At 36.5% G+C, this 14,996-nt stretch overlaps 1 protein-coding gene across 1 annotated transcript in view; it reads left to right on the top strand.

The window, feature by feature from the left end:
- Positions 1–5,709: 5,709 nt before the first annotated feature.
- CHRM3 (cholinergic receptor, muscarinic 3) overlaps positions 5,710–14,996 on the top strand; it is a 497,135-nt gene continuing 487,848 nt past the window's right edge. Inside the window, exon 1 of the mRNA XM_010860121.1 lies at positions 5,710–5,965. The gene's annotated coding sequence lies outside the window, so the exon portion shown is untranslated. The remainder of the gene's footprint in view (positions 5,966–14,996) is intronic.

Genomic DNA, 14,996 nt, shown 5'->3' on the forward strand with positions numbered 1-14,996 from the left:
ATAATGTCTAGAAGTAGTGAATTCCAGCATGTTTCTTCAGTGCCTAGATTTAGTGTTGAATTCAAATATACATTTGATTTTCCTGGAAATCATTTTATAGCCTTTTTTCCCCAATATTTCCATAGGGTGACACTTTGTACTGCCAGAGCTTTACAGAAGACATTGTAAGGAATATCATATCTCTTTTGAGAATTAAAGATATGTGGCATTTGTAAAAATAATTTTGAAAGATACTCTAGTTATATTATTATGAGACAGATTTTAAAAAATGAATCTGTATGTATGCTCATGGGCACATAAAAGGGAGAGAGAGGAAAATCTTGGCTATTTAGCTTAGAATTTTAAAAGGCAGTAAGAAAGGATAAATAAGATGTGGTACATATACAATGGGGTATTTCTCAGCCATAAAAAGGAACAAAATTGGGTCATTTGTAGAGACATGGATGGATCTAGAGACTGTCATACAGAGTGAAGGAAGTCAGAGAAAAACAAATGTCGTGTTTTAATGCATATATGTGGAATTTAGAAAAATGGTATAGATGATCTTATTTATGAAACAGAAATAGAGACACAGAGGTAGAGAACAAATATATGGATGCCACAGGGATTAAAGGGGGTGGTGAGAGGAATTGGGAAATTGGAGTTGACACCTACACACTGTAGATACTATATATAAAACAGATAACTAATGAGAACCTACTATATACAGCACAGGAAACTCTACTTAATGCACTGTGGTGACCTGATTGGGAAGGAAATCCAAGGAGAAGATATATGTTTACGTTTGGCTGATTCATTTTTCTGTACAGTAGAAACTAACAAAACATTGTAAAGCAACTGTACTATGATACAATTAATTTAGAAATAAATACATAAATAAAAGGCAGTAAGTTGATTTGGAAGAATTTTCTTGAAGTTTTCTAGCAGATTGTAAACATATTAATTTAAAAGATAACCATTTTTAACTAGTCAAGGCATCTGTGAACTGGCAATTCTGAGGGACTCCAGCCGCTTAGAATTTGGAGGTTCCAGAGGGACAGTTGGTCTTGAGTGCTGCGGTAGAGGCACCGACAGGAACACGTGCTTCCACACAGTAAACAGAGCTGTGGGTCCTGAGAGGCTCTCACTAGACCATCACGAACTGAGTGGGCAGGTGGTCCCTGTCCCCTGGCGTTTTACTGTGGGCAGTCCAGTGGTGTGTTCAGTCTGGAGGTGACAGTTTTCTTTTTTTATTATTTATTTTTAATTGAAGAATAATTGATTTACAGTATTGTACCAGACATCAATATGAATCAGCCATAGGTTTACCAATGTCCCCTCCTTTTTGAATTTCCCTCCCACCTTCCTCCCTATCCCACCTCTCTAGATTGTTACCAAGCCCTGGTTTGAGTTCCCTGAGTCATACAGCAAATTCCCATTGGTTATCTATTTTACATATGGTTATGTATGCTTCCGTGATACTTTCTCCATACATCCCACCCTCTCCTTCCTCCCCCCACCCTAGCCGTGTCCTTAAGTCTGTTCTCTAGGTCTGTGTGGAGATGATACAGTTTTATTTGTTCCTTTGTATCTACTGCTGTTCTCTTTCCTCTATCTTACCCACCTGTCCAAACCAGCCAGGAGATAGTCCCTTGCTGTTGTTCTGACGGAAAGCAAAAGAGCTTTATGAATTCCTCTCTCACTTCATTCATTGTGTTCAAATACTTTTTCTATGTGGTGCTTCTTGCCACTTTCTTTTTCAAAGGTTTTGCAAGTGAAAACCTCCAAGAAATGGTTACTTTTTCTAGGGCAAACATATTAATTTTAGTAGCAAGGCAGGGTTTCACCTTTATGCCTTCCTCCCCACCAACCCCCACCCCCGGCACCTTCTCAGATAAAACCCAGACTTGAGTGTTGCTTTTTTTCTGTCTTTATTGGGAGTTATTCTTTCACCTATTTTTGATTTGATCTTATCATCCAGGAAGACCCCAGGAAATGACCTCTCATGGGATTTCCAGTTCTAGACCATGAATGAGAATGACTCATCAGGCACAACATAGCTTACTTAGGAACTCAGTTGTTTTTTTAATAAGTGGGCTCACATAGTCTATAATCCACGAGTAATGCACATTTTAATTTCTGTCTCAGTTAAATTCGTGATGCCTCATTCATATCTTTGAGATAATACCATCATCTCTGCTCTGGGACACTGCTTCTCCCTGCCCCCGGTGATCTTGGGAATCTCTGGGATTGTGGTAGTATGATGAGCCTTTCTGGTTGGACCACTGAAGTGGTAGAAGATGAAAATTGACAAAAGAGAAATGAGAGTCCAAAAAGGTCAGTGAAACAGCTCAGGAAGTCTGAGCCCAGAATCTGAAACTAGAGAGCACAGATCACATTTTTTCTCTGGTACTAAAAGTACAAAGTATTTTATCTGTTTAACATGAAAATTGGAAGCATTTTTGAATGATTCTTGTAAATTTCTGAGGCCTTATGTTCCCAATGCTTTGCTTCCTGAATACCTGTGCTCTCACTGGGGACATCAAAATAGAGAATGGAGGAATCAACATCAAGTAGGTCACAAGGAACAGTAACAGCAGATATAACCATAGATCTTAAAGCCGATTAATGACTTATTCACTGTACTTCTTCAGCCATAAGCATGTTGCACTTTAAAATATACCAAAACATATTAAAGTTCTCCCCTAAACCATCTTGCATGATGTTACATTTTAAGTATATTTACATTTATTTCCACCCCAGGATGTTTCTTAATGGTTAAGAAAGATGTATTCTCTCAAATTATAGCAGAAGTCTTGAGATATAAAACTTATAAAAGTTTCAAATAGTGCGGATTTTTGACACATGCATAAACACACACAGACATATTCAAGTAAAGCCAATTCTGTGCTTTCAAATTTATATACAGTTGAAAATGGAGCTGCCCTTTATAAAATAACTAATAAAAAAACCCTAAAATTTTGCTTTGATTTGCTCAAGCTGAACAGGGCATTATGCTGTTTATCATGGCATGCTGACTCTGGTGGAGTCTGATTATTTGTATTTTACTGTAATACACCAAAGTTTGTCATATATGCTCCTTCTTATAGATTATCTATATGGTATGGAGTCATAGTGAACCTGTAGTTACTATGAATTTGATAGAGCTGTTCTGTCAGTCACAACAGTGACTCAATATTTGAGATACCGAAAGCTTTTCTGAGCTACAAAAGGTTTAAAAGGGCTACATGTTAAAAGAGATAATGGATATTTTTGTGAAGGTAAGAACCTCTTGTAAAGAATATTGAGACTTTCTAATTGTGTGCAATCTAACACATAGTTATTTCACAATATATTATTTTTCAGTAGTGATGGGCTTCTGAAACCTATTCCAGAATTCTGATAGAACCTAAGCAAAAGGTTGCCCAAATGTGCACCATTCATCAAAGAATAAAAAATCCAAACCAACAGAACTTAGGGTGTCTGGAAACAAAGAATGTCTCATATGAATTGAAGTACAGCCCTGACTATAATGAACAATATTGACCCTCCTTCTAAAGAGTTTTGTAATTCAAGCCTAGCTTCTTATCTAATTTCTTAAATAGTTGTTCACTTAAATAGTTAGCATAATGCTAAGCCTCTTGGCATACTTAGTGTTAAAATTTAGATTCAGACAAATTAGTGACAGTTAAAGTGGACTTCCCTGGTGGCTCAGACAGCGAAGAATCTGCCCACAGTGCAGGAGACCTGGGTTCGATCCCTGGGTCAGGAAGATCCCTGGGTCAGTACATTCCCTTGGAGAAGGGAATGGCAACCCACTCTAGTGTTCTTGCCTGGAAAATTCCATGGACAGAGGATCCGGGTGGGCTATACTCCATGGGGTCACAAAGAGTTGGACATGACTGAGTGACTAACACTTTCATTGAAAAGGCACATGGCTCTAGATAGCCCAGCAATTCCATAGGCTATTAGATAATGGTTCATGACAATACAGTTTTGAAACATATTCCTTGGGTCTGCGTTGGAGTTGAACTCCTGAGATGTTGTAGGTAGTCAGGTCAAGATTGATGGCTGTCTTCTGAAACCTAAATCCAAATGGCTTTGCAGATATTAATAGCAACACTAGCACTTTGTAGCTTTTTATATTTAGTCACTTGCCTAAAAATGTAAATGTATTGAGGAAGGAGAAGTGTTATAAGCATTTGTGGTTTTTCTTCTAGTAACTGCTAGGGGATTGGGACCAGAGCTTTGGTTGCTAGTGACCAGCACCAGAACACTGGACACCCGGACAGGAAGGACAGGAAAGTGAAGAATTAAAATTGGGCACACAGAAAGATAAGAGAGGACTTGTTGCACAAATTCTAATTATTTATTTTTCTTAGAATAATGGAAAAGGCAATCAACTAACATACTATTCAGAGTTGATCTTAAAGATATCCAAGTTATTGAAGTACCTTTAAACAGATCTCATTATTGTATTATAATCTACTATAGTCATTTCGATATTATGCCTAGGTCTTCGCACCTAAGTGGTGCAGACTGGGAATGTCTATGACACTGGGGCTTTCAGTACAGAAAAAGTTCCCTAGGGAGCAAAAGGCAGTCATTGTGTCTTCAACTGGGGCAAGGTATCAGCCTGTTAGATTTTAATAATGTGCAAGAAGATGGTGTGAGGACGTTTAAAAGAGAAACGTCACTGTAAAGCCAAGAGCTTGGTAGGTTTGGACATGAGTGAAAAGTGAAGAAGCAAGCTCTTAAAAATGAGTGACAAGGGAAAGAAAAGAGAAAAGGAGGAGACCAGAAAATCCTGGTTGCTGGACTCGGACAATGTGTGTATCCTGTTTAGGAGAAATACTGGCCTTGAGGACTGGACAAACACTATATGTGTGTGTTAAATTATTCCAATGTGGAGGTTTGAAGAACATAAGGCATTTTTATCATTAAAGTGATGTTTGAGGTGTCAGAGTATCTCATAGTCATATTAATACTTATTTGAATGTATAATTTTTTGTCAGAGAATAGGTTGTCAGAGAATAGGTCCTTTAGCCCGTTAATAAATGTATCCCTTAGAATAATGCTAAAACAGCACAACCCCTAAAGAGTATCTAATTAAATCATTTCTTAATCCTTGCCTGGAAACTTGTAATATTAGCTCAGACATCTTTATGGTTAAACTCCATCAAGAGCTCAGTCTCCCCTGGGTGACTGAATTTGCATTTACTCTTTGTAAGGCAGACGTTACTCTGGGTGATGATTCTCTTTGACAGTCATTCCATGGCTGAGCATGCAGGGTATTGACAGCTAAATTTATAAACCAGCAGATTGAGGACAGAAATGGAAAAATAAGCAAAAATAAATTCTCTTGATAGTGATCATTAACTAGTGGAAAGGTTTATAAAGTTTCCCCAAATTATTGGTTATTATTTTAAGCACGCATCATCATTTGCTGATGAATAGATCTGAAATGGAAACAAAATGTGAAAGAACATTTATAATTGGAAAAATTATTAGAGCTGTTGGTTCTTAGCCAAGTTAAGCAGAAGTAAGACAAAACGAAAAAGGAAGCAAAACCACAACCATTACCTAAATCGGAGCTAGTTCTCATGCTTTTCTGTGTCGTTCTAAGTAAGGCCTTGGATACTCGTATGTTTTGTCAGTATCTCTAAGATATTTTAAAATCTCTTATCCCTATAAAAAGTCAGAGTAGTGAGTTGACATTTCTTTTGCTTCATTTTTCATTCAGAACTTCCAGTGTTTCTCTACATTTGAGCAGAATGGAATCTACAAATGGAGGATAGAAGAATTAGTAGATTTATGAGTGGGCACGTTTGTCTGCAAACCAGACTGGCTTTCACATGTAGCAGAGAGGCATGGATACTAAACGGACCAAACCGGTTGCCAGAACATTTTAAAAAGATTCATAGACAGTGGAAATGTTAAGTTGTGTGTGACCTGTGATGAAATAAAGCAATGAAGATGCTTTCAAGTAAGTCCGTGAGGGAGACTAGGCAAGGCTTTGCCAGGTTGTTGAAGTTCTTCCTTATTTTTCATAGTTGTAATTAATAATTTTAAATAAGACAAAACCCCTCTTTAATTCTTGCCCTGACCAGTTTATTTATAAAACTGTTTGTGTGTGAAAGAATCCATACATTTCTCATTAGCTGAACTCAAGTTACTGTGCTCAGATGAAGAACTTTCAAATCCTCGAGAACAAACACTTAAGAAAATTAAGGTAAAACTACAAATATATAATTTATGTTATTAGCATATGGTGCTATTTGAATTTCATTGTATACCCGGAAAAGAGGTACCCCATATACTAATTGTCAAAGTGTATATGTATATGTTTGTGTATTTTCTCAAATGCTTCCTTTCACATAACAGGGTTGTCTCAGATTGTATGTCATTTAGCACTGAAGGCATTAAATGCGTGTTAGTTCTTAATGCAGGTGTGGATAGACATGACTTTGTTCTTTCTTTCTGTGTTCTTGAGGTTAATGAATTTTCCAGGTTGAGAGGTACAGACTGTTTCTGAAAACAAATATGTCTGCAGCAAGAACTGGCTTGGGAGAGAAAAATCAAAATACTCATTCCCTACTTAGAACTTGTGTAGTTTCTTTTCTGGTGTTCTCTGTGCCAGCTGCCTCTCTCTACCCAACAGTGGGCTATACAAGTCCTTTGGCTACATTTTAATCAAGGCTGAGATTTTTTTAAATGTATTTACAAATAAGGATAAAATGTCGGTTTAATAGATGCACCCATCCTTAACATTTTCATATGATTGTGCTAAGTACTATTGCTTGATGGTTTTATGTGTTTAATTTATTGTGAGATAACAAAGCTTACTTTATTCTATTTAATAGTGAATTTCAAAAGTCTGAGGTAATTGTTCTCACTTATAAAAATGTTTGTTTGAAGTGAATTTACAATATTTTTCTCCTCCCATATGTGACTTGCAGCTTTTGGTGTTTGTAGGGAGATGAAAGTCATTTATGGAAGAGTCATGTATTTGAGGAATAATCTGATGATTGCATAATTTGTCATGAGTCATATAGTCTCCTAATATGGTACCAAAGTGAATATTTCTTACTGAAGGCTTCGGCAGCTGATTAAGGAGAGCTTCTTTTTGTAGAATACAGATATAAAATTGATACCAGGTTTTCTAAATAAATAATTATGAGAACATCAAGTCTGAAAAAATTGCAGTAAACTACAGTTATGTAAGCACCAATGAAGTTGGAATTGCAAAGATCACATCAAAGTGTGAGGAAGAACAACTGCCAGGTTAAGATTTGGGGGCTTTTTAAGTTGACTGTGACATCAAAAGCTGTATGTAGTAAACACAGAGTACTTCATTGCCAAGTATTTACTTTAATGAAGACTCTGAAGAAAGGCTTTGGGGGTGAAAATGTCAAGAAAACCATTTTTCTTTGTTTGAGTGTTAGTCATATAATATTTTGACTCATTAGAGGCGGGTATGCCCCAGATTGGTCCAGTAGAAACTTCAGTCATCACAGAGAATTTTAGAGTAAGAGAAGAATCAATTAAACATTTGTGGAGGTCTTCCTTTTCTTTTTAATCCTATCACTTGAGCTCTTTCATGTAAAATGTATGTTTCACATTTTATAGTTAAGAAAATCATTCTACATTTACTGTTATGTAATGCCTACCAAAAAAAAGCTTATGAAACGTTCACTTTTAACACATTGTCAGAGATGTACCACACATAGGCTGTTTGTGCAACCCCTCCCGCCCCCCAGTAAGTAATGTGTTCATACTTGCAGTCATGACCTTTGATATCAGGAACATCATGTGTATGTCGTCTTCGGTTCTTACGAGAACACTTCAGCTTAGTTATTAATATTCTTGCTTCACTGATGAGTTAAAAAAAGGCCTTAGACAGATTATGGGTCTTCCTGCAAGAGTTGCACAATTCATATGTACCAGAGAAAATATGAAAACCCATTATATTTTAACTCAATCTGGCTTCTATGTATTTTTAATTTTAAAAAAGAAAAAATAAGATGAAAAGATTTAAATAAAACACACACAGATTCTACTGGGAACAACCAGTCCTACAAAGATAAATAAGACATTTTACAGTATAATAGGAGAGACATACATTTCATACACAACTGTAATGAAAAGAATGTTTTGAATAAATGGAGGAAGATATAAAATACTGGGGATTCATAAAAGAGGAAGCAATTAATTTGTACTGGAACGAATAAGAAAGACTTCATTAGAGGCCCTGATGGGTGAGTTGAGATCTGAAAGGTGGGTAGACCTTTGTCAGGGAGAGAGGTCAAGCGTGAGGAATAAATAAAGAGGAAGATGGAAGACTGGAAGGGTGGATTGGAATTAGATCAGGGAATGCCTGGAATGCCATGCTGAAAAGTCTGTGTTCAATTCAGTTGCTGTCAGAGAATCTAGGGCAGGAGAGGATCAGCTGAATGATAGTATGATAACTCTAATGAAAGAATGTAATGTATTTTAGATGAAGAAAAAGATAATTCAGAGAGAATATTGCATATTTCCCAGTGGCATAGACGAAGTACCTGAACTAAGAGAGTGGGAGTAGAAAGGGTGGAGAGCCTGTTTAAGGTAGAAGGATTGGATTGAATGATTATTTGTTTGATGATGACTTACTTGTAGGGGCACATGGAAAGAGAAAGGATGATACTGAGGTCTCTGGTATTACTAACAGGGAGGATGGGAAGTTTTGAAGGTTTATGGCATGGAGGATGATTTCATTTTGCACAGCCAGCCAGCCAGCCAATTTAGCACTGAGATGGTGATTGACACTGGAGGTGGTGTCTTCATGAGGGATATCCAATTGTAATGTGGAAGAATATGTGCAAGTTGGAGAAGCTGAACCGTAGAGACGTGAAATCATGATTTTTCAGAAATGTGTCTAGCTTGGCAAAGGAGAAAGAATGAAGACACAGGTGATGTTAGCTTGTCTAATACCAGCAATGCTAGCGATCACAGCTAAGAGTTTCTGAGCTCTTCTAGGGACCAGGCATTGCCCTAAGTGTTTCTCCTTTTCCTCCTCATTGTACTCTCATGAAAGAGATGGTGTTACTAGTTTCTTTCTATGCAATGAAGGAAAAAAGACACATAGAACATAATGAAAAGTGACACCCTTATAACAGTCATGTTTCAAGGTTAAGGCATCTGAATTTAGGAGTGAGGAGATGGATTCACAGCAGGAGCTGAAATGTCATTAATATTTCATATCATTTTACATACACCTTTATTTTATAATTGCTAGTGGACAGGGTGGCCATCCTCTAAGACGTAGGGTGGAGGTATAAGTTTGGTGATGGTTCTCTAGTACCCCTTCATTAGAAAAGCAGACTATTTAAGGTAGATTTCTGACTCTTTCCAAGATTGTTATTAGTATGTAAGTGTGATTAAGAATAAAAAGTTTAGTGCATCAAATTAATATTTATAGAAGTGATTAGAACAGTGCTTAATAAGAAGTCAATAACATTAACTGTTGTTATTAGCATTATCATTCGTCTTTTCATCCATCTGTAGTGCGAGTAAATATGGAGCGCTATTTACTAAGCACTGGGGAACTCAGATGAAAGACAGAGCCTGCCATTAGGGAGCAGTTCAAAGGGGAGGAAAACTAAAGCAGCCAACTACAAAGTGTACTGATCCATTAAAAAGTTTTTAAAAATTGAGTTAATTATCGAGCATCTTAAGTGGCATGTGCTTTTCTTCTAAGCTTTGAAGACAACAGAAATAATAAAGACAAATAATTGAATGCCTTTGTATTTATAACTTTTATACCAAATAAAAAATCAAATTAGGAGCTGATTAAACTGTGAATATAAGTTGTAGCAAATTAAAAAAAGAGAAACTACTGTTATAGTATATAATGGTATCAATTAAATTGTTGAGAAATTAGTAATCATCTCATAGATAAGTGATCAAGCATATGACTTAACCATTTGCTGAAGAGTATTCAGCATGTCTAAACAAGAACACAGATACCACAACTTAAATATGAGCTAGCTCTCCTTTGTAGATTAGACACAAATTTTTAAGACATTTTCAGTGACTGTTAATGTTCAGTGAAGTGAGTTTTGTAAAATGTGGTTTTTCCATATTTTACAAAATTTATTTAATTAGAATCTATTCATCAGTATGTGTATATGTAATCAATTTCATCAGCAACTTAAAATTGATTAACATTTAAAAATACTCATTAAAGAAATTCACTATGATGTTTCAGAATAACTTGAGATTAAAAAAAGAGGGATTCATGACTGCCCAACATTAAAAATATTGTTTTAGAACAACTCTTAAAAATTTTATACAAAAAAAAAGGTGTAAAAAAGGATTAGTAAGTAAAAGTAGTTTTTCAAAGTTTCTATACATATTTTCTTTAAAATTTCCAAGACTTTGGAGAGAAAGGGGGTGGAGCAGAAGGGAAAGTTCTAGAGAGAAAAATGCATGCAAGTTTTTCCTTCGGGAGCAACTGGGTCCCAGGAAAACAAAGCATTTGCAAATTTTTAACCTTATATAGTAGGAGCTTTTGGTTCAAACAGGAAAGGAGAGACTTAAATTTGGAATCAACTTGTCAAGAAGTCATCTTCGAATATGACATGAATTAGAGTGTTTTTCTTGGCCTCTGCAGTCCAGGGGGTCGCTGAGTCGGACACGACTGAGTGACTTTACTTTCACTTTTCACTTTTATGCATTGGAGAAGGAAAGAGCAGCCCACTCCAGTGTTCTTGCCTGGAGAATCCCAGGGACAGGGGAGCCTGGTGGGCTGCCGTCTATGGGGTCGCACAGAGTCGGACACGACTGAAGCGACGCAGCAGCAGCAGCAGGACACTCTTTTTAGTATCTTCTTGGTATTTGGCTGGATTTGGTGTGTCATCATTAAGTGCTGGACTCATGCAAGCTACACTGGTGTGTGTAAACCCCACCCCGTACCTTGTCCTTGAGAAAACACACACTTCAGGTCAGACAGACCTGGATTCCAGTCTGGATTCTGCCACGTCACCATTACAAGGTCTTCGGTGAATGATTCCACCTCTCTAAGCCTCAGTGTCCTTGTTTTTATACTAAAGGTTTTTTATAAAGTGATTGAGGGGAATTAAATGAAACAACACAGGAAAAGATTTAGTAAAATGTCCAGCACATAATAATGCTCAAGAAATCTGTCCCTCCTGAATGAGCTGTTGTCAGGTGTTGCTCACTCTGCTGTTGATTCTGAGAGGCAGATACAGTGTTACACTGTAGATACAGAGTCATACTGTATAACTCACTTTCTGTCAGAGTCTTAAGAGTTTTAGCCAAATTGTTAACTTTGTTTTTAAAATACTTACACATAAAATAACATACTTGGCAATTTATTAATATATTAGGTTAGAGCCTACCATATATTTCATTAAAAGATATGTCAAATTTAGCGAATTATTTTGCCAAGAAATGATATGTAATATTCTGAACTTTAGGTAGAAATAATTGATTTTTTTTTTAGAACATGAACACTTTATCACATTTGTAGCAAATATTTAGCCTAGTGTTACCTCATATCAGATTGCTAAATCGCCTAACAATCGAAATAAATGTTCCTTCATAAACGTTCAAAATGATATATCAACAGACTTAATTTATCATGACTAAAATACTGCTGTTGTTACAAGATAATGCTAAAAGAACATAGAAGTATTGGTAATAACCATGACTATAAAACACAAAGTAATTTTATTTCAGGCAAATAGTTAATTTTTTTCAATCTGATTATAAATCAGCTAAACCATGAAAAGGAATACTAGAAGGTGGACTACATGTGACAAGATTTAGACCAAAATTCTCCATGGGTCAATATTAGGAATTGAGAGCCTTTCTACTTTTAAAATAATCTGTTCCGTGAGTCTTCAGTATCACAAAGTATAAAGCTGAAGAAAATCAGATTCTTTTCAACTAGAGGATGAACACTGAACCTTCCATTTGATTTTTAACACAACGGCTCTGTTTATTATAACCGTTTGTTACCATAAAAGTATAAACTGAAAGGTAGCAATGATGGCTGAGTGTAATATATTACATTAAATAAACTTGTCCCACGCTCAGTGCAGGGAAAGCTCTGTTTACATTACAGTAAGCTGTTTTCTGCTGCATTTACAATTCTGCTGGGCAAGTAAATTAAGAGAGCTTATGACAGCTCAATTTACTTTATCTGGTCAACCCTCCAAGACATTATTAGTATAATTTTAGCATATTTAATTCTATGTAGTTATTTAGTAATGCAACACCAAACAAAGTTGTGTTTTTTTGTTTTTTAAGGAAAGAATGTTTTAGCTGATCATTCAGAAAAAAGGACAAAAGAAAATTGCTTGACCAAATACTGAACAGTACAAGTCAACAGACACCAGATTGCAAAGGAAGTGAATATAGAGGTCACTATATGAGGTTGAAGGAGACTTGAAAAACAGAAATGTGTGTAAACATATAAAAATACTTTTTCATACTCCTCCCCAAGAGTTGATTGAAGTTTCAACTTTGGTTTATCCCAGGGTGAAAATGGAGGAGTTGAAGGGAGGTGTGGAAATGCAGATAGTTCTGAATTCTATTCTGTGTGAAGTAGAATAGATACCAGGACAAGAAATTTAGTTCATTGCCGTGTTTATTCCACCAGACTTAATTTCCTCAGTTTTCTGGTATTTAGGATGAATTATTACTTTCTGGTGTGTGTGTGTGTGTGTGTGTGTGTGTGTGTGTGTGTGTGTATAATTGTAGCATAAAGAGGCAGGACAGCAATATGAAGTGGAAGGAGTTGGGGTTTGGGTTAGAAGATGTAAATTCAGTGCCCTGCTCAGCCATGTGTCAGGTAGGTGACCACTTATGCTAAGTAAATTATCAGAGGCTTAGTTAAGGCTCTCAAATTCTGCAAACTCAAAATTAAATGAGAAATATGAGTGCTCTGGTCATGTTAATCATATAGAGACTTTTGCAAGTTACACATTTTGTGCCTTTTCAAGCCAGTCTTCTTTACATTTTCCTCCAGTCAAATAGATCCCACGTGCCTTAAGCATCTCATGGTTCTGCATTTGTACGTGCTGTTCCCTTTGTCTAGAATGCTTTTTCCCCTCCTCCTCACCCAGTTGAGAGCTTTATCTCTGTGCCCATCTTAAATTCCCCTTCTATTCTAAAGCTTTTCTCTAAGATACTTTAAATGATCTCTTCTTTTGTTTTAAATATATATACTGCTTCTAACAGATTTATAGACATATAGAACAAATTACCAAAAGGGAAAAGGAGGAGAGGAGGGGCAAATTAGGAGTATGGGATTAACAGATACAAACTACTATACATAAAATAGATAAGCAACAAGGATTTATTGTATAGAACATGAAATTATATTCAGTATCTTGTAATAACCTATAACGGAATGTAGTCTGAAAAAAGCTGAATCACTGTTGTACACCTGAAACTAACACAATATTATAAGTCATACTTCAATTAATATATATATACTGATCCTAAAATTAATATAAAAACATTGTATAAAAATATAGAAATGAAAAAGTAAAATAAATAACAACCGTAACTCCATAATATGAATCATTGGTACAAATTATTAGCCATTCACTTCTTCAGGGGATGTGCCCAACCCAGAGATCAAACCCAGATTTCTGCATTGCAAGCAAAATCTTTGCTCAGAGAAGACCTTCTTCCAATTTGACTTTGTCCTAACCTATTCTCCCCCTCCGAAAAGCAAGCAGATACAGCAGCAACAACAAAACCAACTTGGGAACTTACATACTTTGATATTCTCTCTTCCATTTAATATTAGATCATGTGCATTTAAAAGATACCTTTCGGTATTCTTAGAAAGCTTAAATTAAAACAATTTTAATGTTTTCTTAATAGCCCATCACATAGTTAGAGTGTAATTAATGTAAGAGTTCCTCTCTTGTTGGCCATCAAAGTATTTAAAGTATTTTCCTTTTATAAACAAAGCATTCTTGTGCACATCTAATACTATTTCTGTAGGACATATTCCTAGAGAAAGAATTCCTGGGCATGTACATTTCTGATACTTCGGAAATATCTTGCCAAATGGGCCCCTAGTGAGATTGCATCATTTTGCACTTCTGCCAGCCCTGAGCACAGTGCTTCTTTTCACCGAGCTCTTCTTGTGAGAGCAGCACTCATCACACTGCACTGTCATGATTTATTACTTGTCTCTCTTGCTCCCTAGACTATTTGCTTCCACGTGGCAAGAGCTCTATGTTTCTTACTTTGAATCCTAGGGTCTAGCACACAGCCTGCTCTGGAAGAGAAATGCCAAGTTAAAATCTACAGAATGAATTCTGCTTTACCAGTTTTTGCTTCTAAACTATTTGTCATGTGTTCCTCTGAGCTGATTTATTTATTTATTTTTGGCCATCCTGGGTCTTCGTTGCTGTGTGGGCTTTTCTCTAGTTGTGGTGTGCAAGCTTCTCATTGCGGTGGCCTCTCTTGTTGCAGAGCATGGGCTCTAGGGCTCGTGGGCTCAGTAGTTGCAGCTCCCAGGCTCTAGAGCATAGGCTCAAAAGTTGCTCAGAGGCATGTGGGGGATTAAACCAGTGTCTCCAGCATTGGCAGGTGGATTCTTTACCACTGAGCCGCCAGAGAAGCCCTAAGTTAATTCTTAATTGTTAAAGATATTAAGAGAATATGAAATTCTGCCATTTCTGCCACTTTACTGAAAAACCCTGAGATTTCAGTGTGCTAATTTTAGGACTGACTTTGTTCTAACCTGTGACAAATTTCCTCTCTCACATGGTGTTAGGGACTTCCCTGGTGGTCCAGTTGGTTAGGACCTGGCTTCCACTGCAGGGAACATAGGTTTGATCCCTGGTTGGGGAATGAGATCCTGCATGCCACGTCGCGCAGCCCAAAAAACAAACAAAAACCAAACACAGTGTTAAGTGTGTCAAGAATAAGTATGGTCATGAAAAGTGAGTTTGTATCTATCCCACTTTTGATGATGAGTATTTAGAAAA

The sequence above is a fragment of the Bison bison genome, unplaced genomic scaffold (genome assembly GCF_000754665.1).
Source record: "Bison bison bison isolate TAMUID 2011002044 unplaced genomic scaffold, Bison_UMD1.0 scf7180017864462, whole genome shotgun sequence".
Taxonomy (NCBI): domain Eukaryota; kingdom Metazoa; phylum Chordata; class Mammalia; order Artiodactyla; family Bovidae; genus Bison; species Bison bison.